Genomic DNA, 10,135 nt, shown 5'->3' on the forward strand with positions numbered 1-10,135 from the left:
TTCTACGGGTGCTTTTCGCACCAGCCCCGTGGAAAGCCTCTACGTCGAATCAAACGAGTGGTCGCTCCACGTGCAGTCTCCACATGTCCTTTTTATATTACCTCAAAGTGAATGCAAACTAGGAACACCCCTCACACCCCACAATTAATGATTTATCCAGTTCTGCCCTTTTTGACCACCGTCCTTCGGTGAGACAGCCCGACTCGCTTCGCGTGAGGGGCTCAGCTGAAGAAACGGGTGTGCCACTTTTCGAACACTCTCTAATGGCTCCCGCTCCACAACTACCGCCGTGGCGGTGGCAGCTTATAGATTGCGATGTATCTTCCGTGCAAGTAACGAAACGCACACCTATTGCACATATCCGCACATACTTCCTCGAACTACAGCACAAATACACTTTTCCAGAATTCTTTACACACGCCTCAAAGTCCAATACTTCTGTGTCGTACGCAGCGGTTGGTCCATCCTTTTCCGATTCCGGTATTCTGCACCCTAATTCAAGTATTTTCACAGCAGAAGCTTACGCGATACTTGCGGCCGTTAAACACATTACACAACTAAAACTACAAAAGGCAGTTATATACACGGATTCCCTAAGCGTGGTAAAAGCATTAAAAACTTTGCAAAAACACAAGAACGCTGTACTTGTCTTGCTGTACTCTCTCTTATGCACGCTCTACACACTCGAGCAACATGTCGTTGTGTGCTGGGTGCCAGGGCACCGCGAGATTCAAGGCAACGTGTTGGCGGACTAGCTAGCAGCATCCGCCCACGAAAACAGTCCAAATACATCCATAGCTATTCCCCCCTAGACCTAAAACCCTTTGTCAAAAGAAAGCTCAGGGCCTTTTGGCAGAGCACATGGGATATGCAGACACAAAATAAATTACACGTTATCAAACCACATCTGGGTAATTGGCCGCCAGTATCGAAGTCACGCCACACAGATGTTACACTCTGCAGACTTAGGATCGGTCACACATACAGTACACACACACACCTTCTGTCCGGTTGCGATCCGCCTTTGTGTGATAAGTGTGGTGAACCACTCACCGTCCAGGGTTGCCACTGACTTTCGAGTAAATGTCGCCAAACGACGAGCACAAAGTCGCCAAAAGTCGCCATTTTTTTACAAATTTCGCCAAAAAAGTCGCCATTCTAGATATTTGCGGCATATCCTAGGAATAAGAATTTCCGCTTATGTATAGCCCCGTAGCATACAGTGCCATTCAAAGCCCTTAAAGTGTATTGACATTTCTCAAGGCCAGTCGCATCGCCCGCTTCACCATGGGTATGCTTGGTGCACCTGGTTCTCCGACAAGCCGCAAGATGTGCGCGGTGGGGCAAGTATGAATGGATAAAACGCTCGTTATATCCTTCCATCCCTGTCCGCTCGTTTCAGAGAGAAAAGTGTGGTAAACCTTGGGCGAAAACCGTGAAGGCGTTGTTTGTAGACAACTTTACATCCCCTTATATGAAAAAAAAAGAATTAACAGGTTTATTGAAAGTAGTAAGACAGAAGTCTTACAGGTACCGTTCATTAGTGAGTCTTATACCTCTCAGTGTGAACTAATATGATACCGGACGCCACTGTCCCTTTCCTATAGTCACTTATATCTACCCGCGTCAATCCGATGCGTTATAATTGAACGGGTAGACAGTGTAAAAAGTTATATAGCATTTGTTTTCATTGCACACGCTCACCGAGAACAGTGGAAAATACCTGAATAAATACTTTTTTATTGCACAAACACGCGCGTATCCGCCAATCTTCGCTATACGAGCTCATTTAGGGGATACTGCAGCAGTCAATAAGTCGCCAAGCTACTCAGAACAGTTGGAGCTTTGGCGGAACAAATGGCCGAAACACACGACCAACCCGTCACCTATCCCCTTCAGAAGCGAAACTTTAGAGAAGCTCTGAAGCATCTAGATGAGTCTAGATAAATTGAGGACATAGAAGCATCTAGATCAATTGAGGAGATACACACGAGTTACAGGACGGACATACCGAACGGCACGTAATGTGCACCTCAAAACCCAGAAAAATACAGAGAATAGTGCCGCTCATTCGTTGTGAAGACACTGAGCTTAGGATGCATAACTCAGTGGAGACCTGACCCGAAAATCGCCAAAAATTCGCCATGTCGCCATTCATAATTTTAGGTCGCCACGGGCATCTCAAATTCGCCAATTTGGCGAAAAGTAGCCACCATTGGCAACCCTGTCACCGTCCTTCACGTCCTGATCCAGTGCAAGGAACTAGACGTTATCAGAAAAAGGCACTTTTCATTTCCCTACCGACTCCAATTTCCATTTCATCCTTCAATGTTCATCGGTAGGGATCCGCTTTTTACATATCAGTCACTGCCTGCTTTTTTAAAGGATGTACATAGTTTTCACGTCATATATCAAGGCGATCCGTAGCACGGCCTCTGAGTAGAGGTCACTGCTGCGGTGAATACATTAAAAATAGCACTTGCCTCGCTGCCCTTGGACTCAAGGGCGTTGACGAGGCATTCGTGCTGATGTCACATCGTCACAGTTTTATTCTTGCGACCACTTGTCATTCATTTTCACTACACACATTGCACGTCACTCTCATGATTTTAATATATATATATATATATATATATATATATATATATATATATATATATATATATATATATATATATGTTTTACCCGCCTTTAGCGCGAGGAATTTTAAGGGCCCCTGTACAGCTACTGACCACAACCATTGTTCACAGCCCTTGTCTCATGAATTGGCGCTCTTTGGCCATCAAATGGCCCTTGCGCCATTAAACACCACATATCATCATCATGGAGGGTTCATGGCGTGCCCGAGCAACTAAAAGCGAGCGAAGTGTGCTTGCGCGCTTATCGTGAAGTCAGGGTCACCTGACTAGGAAGTATCGCGCGTCGCAAGTTTGCGTTGCGGATGCGCCGGCTCCACGAAAGAGAGGGTGAAAAAAGAGGAGGTTGACGGCGTTGCGAGGGTGCGGCGGCGTGGCTAAAACAGCGCCGCTACCAAGCCGCTACTTTCCAACATCAACGGGCTTTAGTCGCACCGCAAACTTGAGTTTGGGTTCCCTATACACAGATGTGGCTGCGGCTGTACGTGTTCGCAGCGCACGATGAGTGAAGAAAGCAAATGAAAAATAAAAGAGGAGGGCAGAGTGAAGGCAGTGGAGTGACATACCCATAGGGCCAATGGAGACGTTTTTCCGCTTCCGGCGACGGTGGCGGTTCCTGGGATGGGCGGTAATTGACTGGATTTTGGATTTCTGCTGGAGGCGAGCCAATCCGAAAGGAAAAAATCCAATATGGCCGCGCCCGTTTGCGGTCGCTTCCTCGCTCGTGGTGCCGCCGGCCCCGCGGCCGCGACGTCGGTTCGAGCGTTTGCGCACTAATTGCTACTGCACTGTCTTCTCTCTTTATTGCCGATATACGTACGTAATGTGTGTAGTTGTTTTTCTGCTTCGTTGTTGCCTCTGTGGTAGCATGGCGAATGGTGGCGAGCGGCGCCGTCGCAGCTGCATAGCAGCCGCTTTCGGCGCTCGCTCGAGAAGCAAAAAGCGCATATAACTTTCTTCACATGACATTTTATTGAAGGAAACGTAAATTGCTGCACATTTAGGCAGTATTTGGGCTATAATATCGGTAATAATAACAAAAGAAAACGAAAAAGATTCGAAATACTGCTGTGGTAAAACCTGAATACAGGAATGCGTACATCGAGCACGCGTACAATATAAATAGGATACGAAAACGCATAATACAATCACATAAGCAGGGTAAGCATATAAAGAAGTGCTACATAAGCGTAAATAAGTGTACACATACTAGTTGTATAGATTATGACTAACAGCATGAAGCGAAACAATCCCGCGCATTGAAATATATCATAACAAAACAAGTTGTTCGAATGGTTGGTTCATACTGCGCAAAAGATAATGACGCAACGCAAGCCGAAGAAAACAAGGGGTATAGGAAAAACACCCTTTCCTGTACTTTTTTTTTATTGCCCTGCGTTGTGTCATTGCCTTTTGCACATACACACGCACACATACTGCATATATGTACACAGAAAGTGCACCTAACAGTCATAGCCTTTGGCTCATGTAGATGAACCCATGGAGCATAAGTATATCAATGTCATAATATGCTGCAGTGCTACAGCATATTATTTTGTAAAAGCAGTGAGACAAATCTACCATTTGGCTCAGCTATCCCTGATCATGTTTTCCTCCAGGTAAATGTGTTGCAGGCAAGCTCACGTGATGTGAACAAGACACGCGATGCTTTAATTTTCAAGTAATAAAGGGAGAAAACCGCAACGAAGAATGGTCTAGACTCAGTTGCAGAGGTGACCTTTGAAATTTGTGGAAACATTGTGGTTGTGACTGGTGAACAACAGGAATGATCACAGGTCATTAGTTAAGTTGGCAGTGGTGCGAAATACTCAAGGTAACATGAAATATACACGAAGATAAGCATCTTATCAAAGAAATAAGTAGAGTAAAGTGCAAAGTTGAACGCAGCTTCCCTATTATTTTTCTACCAGGTATCATGTTGGATCCATCACAATGTCAGAAGATTTTCTGAGCAGTACTTAAATTGCAGATGGGGAACGCTGCACAGTTTCATCATAATGTGTCACTAACTAGAACTGCATCGCTTGTCATTCGTTGGTTCAGGAAGTGGAATGTCGGAGTTTGCAGAGTTTAGTTAAACAAGAAACACAGTTGCTCTACACAAACAGTACGTTGTGAATAGTTTCAGTGAGTATGGATGCATGCTTCTATTTCAAACTAACATGCATGTCAACCGAGTCGCAGCTTCTGCACAAACCCCTCTGGAATCCTCACAGAGCTGAGCACTTCATCAATGTATCTTTTATGCCTGTGAATAGCTGACACCATCAGTTCTTTGCAGTGGCACAACAGTCATGACCAGAGGTTTGTAATTGAAAAGTGACAGAGCCCCTGGGTGCTGAAAATCTTTTGGACTTGGTGAGCACCTGAATTCATGCATGCTTCAAACTTCGTGGCCCGTCGCAGTGGTCTAGTGGTTACGGTGCTCAACTGCTGGCCCGAACGTAGTGGGATTGAATCCCGGCTGCATATCAATGGATGCAATATACTTGAGGCCCATCTGCCTAGATTTAGGTGCACGTTAAAAAAACGCCAGGTGCTCAAAATATCTGAAGTGCTCCACTACTGCATGCCTCATATTCGTATCATGGTTTTTGGACATAAAACCTCCACATTTTTTATTAATCAACCTATTTTTGCAACGTTCATTGTGAATTAATCACACTGTTACTGTTTGTAAAGACTGCTTCAGTGTAAAACGAGTCGTCAGTATTATATAAATTTTGGCATTTTTTGGGAGGCTGGATGTTTGATTGCCTTCCAAACCATGTCAAGCAAATAGAAAGAAAGCAGAACGAGCAGGGTTTTCCAGTGTATTTTGGGAAGTGTTGGCATTTCCCAATACTAAAGCAATCCAGAACCTCTGGTTGTAATACTCATGCTGATAGGGGCACACAAGGCTTCAAAAAAAAGTTAGTCGGTTAAACTTGTATAACTTGTATAAAAGTAACGCAGCAGGAGCAAAAGTAGTCAATGCATTACATACAACCACAGCAGAATTATAAATACACATATATAAATATATACCTACATAAAATATACATATATACATAAAAATACGTACATATACACATAAAAAAAGAAATAGTGCAACACATCTAAAAAATGGATAGGAAATGGGTGCAGAAGGCTGCACTAGAAATCCAATTTACATAATCATGTTCTAGAAAGGCACAGGATAAATTTAGCCTGCTACTTTACGTTTTTGCTGGCAGCAGCACTGTGCCTTGACTTTGTTTCTTGTGTGTTTTTGTTTACAAATGCAATGTGCCAATGTAGCCTTGTGCAGCAGAATATTTTAAGAAATTTCTCAGTGCAGCCAACTGAACAGAAAATAGCTTGCCGGATTGGCATCCTTTCCACCAGATTTTTGCACACATTGGAAAAATGTGCACAATTAATAGTTGATTTCATGTCTGAAGGCCGAATCTAATTCCTTTATGTAATTCAGACATGATTCAGAGGTTACTGCAATGGAACCGAGGAGTTTCTCGGGTACACCACTTTCCTTGAGTAGTGCAAAGAATTGGTGTCGTCCATGGAGAGAGCCACCATCCACTTCAAGGAGTGTTCTCTCACATATGCACTCACTAGTCCTCAGTTCAAGAAATCTGTTCACAAGAGTACCAGCGACATGGTACACAACATTTTCATACACCATGTCGGTCGCATCTTGTGAAGATGCCTGCAGATCAGATGAATCAGAGGCCTGCTGCGTGCTGTGGCTTGTGGTTGGTGTGCTGCTAGTTGACAACAATGCAGATGCACTCTCCAAGTTGTTGAGGAAAGCAATTGTCACCTCACAGTTTCCTTGAGAAGCAAATATGTTTTAGAGCCGCCACGAATTGGTACACATTTGGTGTCTCATTGCAGCCATGTTTTTGACAAATGATTCCAAAAAAGTTTTCTAGGGGATCTTGCTGCAATCAACGTGTGAAAAGATGAGTGAAATCAAAGTCCTCTTTTAAATCAGTCCACAGCAACAACAAGGCTTTGATTGTAATCTGCCAACCTTTAACAGTGCACGGCTGCTTGTCCCGAGGACTACCAAAGTGCCATTGGGCAATCCAACTGACGCATGACTCAAGGGAAGCACGGTGTTCCGACCCATCAATCATTGCATACCGCAACTTATCGTCCTGATTTTCTTTCTGTGAACAGAGCTGTAAATTTAGCATCAAGAGGAAGCTCTTGAATGGCGGTGAGAGTGAGGAGTGCCACAGAGACAGATTCACTGAATACTTGTGTGGCATACTTCACTCTTATGTCAGCCACGGCCGCTGGGCGAAAAAGCGCACTTTTTATCCAGCGGCCGTGTGTCAGCAAAGGGCATCTTGTAGATATGTTGCTCTTTGAGCTTCCTTGACAATCTTTCTTTTTTAGATGTTCAGTTGGTGTGTTAGAGGCGTGATTTGCGAGTATTTTTGTAAAAGGTTTCAATGTACGCCCAGTCAACAACCTCGGAGCCAATCGTGAGCTTGTGTTTTCTCAAATTATTCCGCGTGCATTTTATCAGGTGTGGGATGTCAAACATGAAGTATAGTTTGCAGTTGTTGACAGTAAAACATGGTTCATGAAGAGAATGGATCAGCATTCTTGACAGGCTGACATTGTTTGACCCTTGATCATAGATGACCACTTTTACCAAAAGACCTTTTTTTTTTCAAGCTGCATAATTACATCTAATAGCAGCTTGTGCATTGCAAGAGCTGACGTTGCATTGCGGGACACTGCAAAGGCTACTGGCTGCATCCAAATTCTCGATATGCCAGACACAGCCATTAGAATGGCTGCATTTGCCACACGAGAAGTCCTTGTGTTTCCATCATATGTGTAGCCAATCACTATATCTTTTGATTGATCGTACATCAAATGTCTTCTCAAGGCTATTTAATCGAATAAAAGACAGCATGCTTTGTCTTGCAGAGGCCAAGCTTTAATGATTGATTCTATTGCATTCATGGCACCTGGAATGATACCAGGTGTCATTGGGATGTCTGCCAGCCAGCACCTGAGTGTCCGCACATGTGGCAAGTGAAGCATTTCTCTGAGGAAGCGTGAATTGAGAGTGAATTGTTTCATCCATTTGGACCAATGTTTTTTTTTTATTTTATTTTGGGAATGTACCAAGCCTGATTCGTGCTTTAAGCAGTTCAAGAAAGGTCCTTTGACAAATCCGGTTCAAGCTTGTTTAAAACCTCCTGCTGCGTTACTCGCCTCGCCTCGTCCCTTTTTTTCATCTGACCAACTGCCTTGCGGTACCTTTCACTTCGTGAGTGAAGTGTTAGCAGCTTCTTTTTGGTGCGAAGGGTGTGCACAGAGCTGCGTTTTCTTCGCCCACTTTTTTGGCGTTTCTTGCATCTGCTCCGCGCTGCTGCCCTCCTTGGAAAATTGGAGGCCACTCGGACCAGGCTCAGCTGAAAAAAAAAAGACATGGAAGAATGCGAAGGTATAGGCTTTCATCAGTCTTGTAGAGAAAAAAAAAATCACGATTAAGCTATCAGGGCGCAATCACAGGGCTACTAATATACGGACCACTATGTGCTGCCATGCCATTTTTCATTGGAAGCAATGTGTATTCTGCGACTGAGACAGGAATCATAATTGATTTATACATTCCAAGCATTTTATCTTCAAAGAATCATCCATGATTAAGGAAATATCACAAAGCATTGCAAAAATGAACATTTCATGAAATGCTGAACAGAGGCAATGACGTTTACAAAGTGGAGGGTTTTGAATTATTCATCTCATAAATAGCTATCTGGGCTGCATAAGCCACATTTACATGAATGCACACCTTGATTGTGCATCATATTGTGCTGGCCTATCTCGCAGAGCTACTCTCATCACAACAAATCGGGCAGCACAATTTTCAGTGTGAACCATGTAGGTCCAACTGCACCCACCTTATATTTGAAATATAAATAATTGCGTGAACTAAATCACGGGTTGCAGGCCCTGAACTATATGTATGGTTTTGTCAACATTATAGGTTGTGACAATATTACACAGGCTTAGGTGTCCATATCTACTAGGAAAACATCAAGACTACTGGTCCATACTTCCTTATGCAGATGCAGGATGTGTACTTTGCAATAATTCTCTCTCTCACTTTTTGCACTTACCATCACTTGGTGAAACCTGTGACGGTGGTGTGGGCCTTCTTGTGGGTGTGCTTGGCGAAGCGGCTGTTGAAAAAGAAATAAATATGCTATAAAAGGCTGGCAAGCAGGTATTTTATTACCCTCACTTTGCATTGCACGTGTGAATACTGAGCAACAGACTTATGGAGCAATTTCCACATGTGCCTGAGGAAAACTACTCAGTGTTTTCATCTCTATGGAATGAGCTCAACAAAGAAAGCACTGAGTCTATGCATTGATGTAGAAAAAGAAAAGATATCTATACCACGCAACAAAGTTTTTTTGCAGGAAGGTTGGTTTGTTGTGAACTCATACCGAACTCCACAAACACTAGAGGAGTAGGGACGGAAACAGGACAGAGTACAAACTATTTATACTGTGAGATGCCAAAAGCCATTTTCGCTGCTCTATCTCCCTGTTTCTTCATTTTGCGTTTGTGCAGCATGCTATCAGTTCATCCATACCAAGTAAACAGTGCACTCAGACATTCTTACTGGAAAGCATGCAAAATGCTACTCTATGAGTGCAAGCTAACATTTTTTTCCCCTAGAGTACATTTCCTGCATTTAAGGTTTACGTACAGCAATTGTTCTCATAGCACTGGTAATTGAAAAACAGCTGTGGCATTTCTACCTACTGTTCTAATTTCGGAGAACAATCTGCTCGAGTGTGCAGGTGTAGAATACAAAATAGTACCACTCTTTGTTTGTACTTTTTGCAAGCTATTCGTGCAGTATTACAGTGGCACCACCAACCAAATATTCTGTACCCTTTCATTCCAAGCAGAAAGGTGAAACAGATCCTTGTTCGGTACACCTACCTTTCACACTAGGGGGGCAGTCTCAGCAGCAGGGACGGCAACTCGCTTGCAGTAAACTGGTTGTCTGCAATTAAAGTACTCGAACTTAGTCACCCTACGGTGAAAAAACAGCTGGTAGAGTAAATACACTTGCAAGCTTTTAAAGGCATGGCACTAAGCTTAATAAATGTGCTTGTTTTTAATCTCCACTAAATTATAATTACAGATAATTACATATATCCCGACAATATTCTCTGAATTAAAACTTGATATATGAAACACAACTCGATCGAGTTCTTGTTTTTCCACTGCTTTTGCGAGTCGAAACGATATTGTAAGCTTATAAGGAATTATGGTGTGTAAACGCTAAGCGCAAACAGCGCATTGAAAAAAAAATACAGAAAAGTGAAAGGGTGGCGGTGGGGATGGGTCCAGATTAGAGAGGAAAAAAAAAGTGGCCCCGCGCGATAAGCGCGGCCTGTTTCATGAACATCCAAAACCGAGCTTGGCCATGCCTTCGCCCGTTGGAAGCA

This window comes from Rhipicephalus sanguineus, chromosome 1 (genome assembly GCF_013339695.2).
Source record: "Rhipicephalus sanguineus isolate Rsan-2018 chromosome 1, BIME_Rsan_1.4, whole genome shotgun sequence".
In the NCBI taxonomy this organism is placed as follows: Eukaryota; Metazoa; Arthropoda; class Arachnida; order Ixodida; family Ixodidae; genus Rhipicephalus; species Rhipicephalus sanguineus.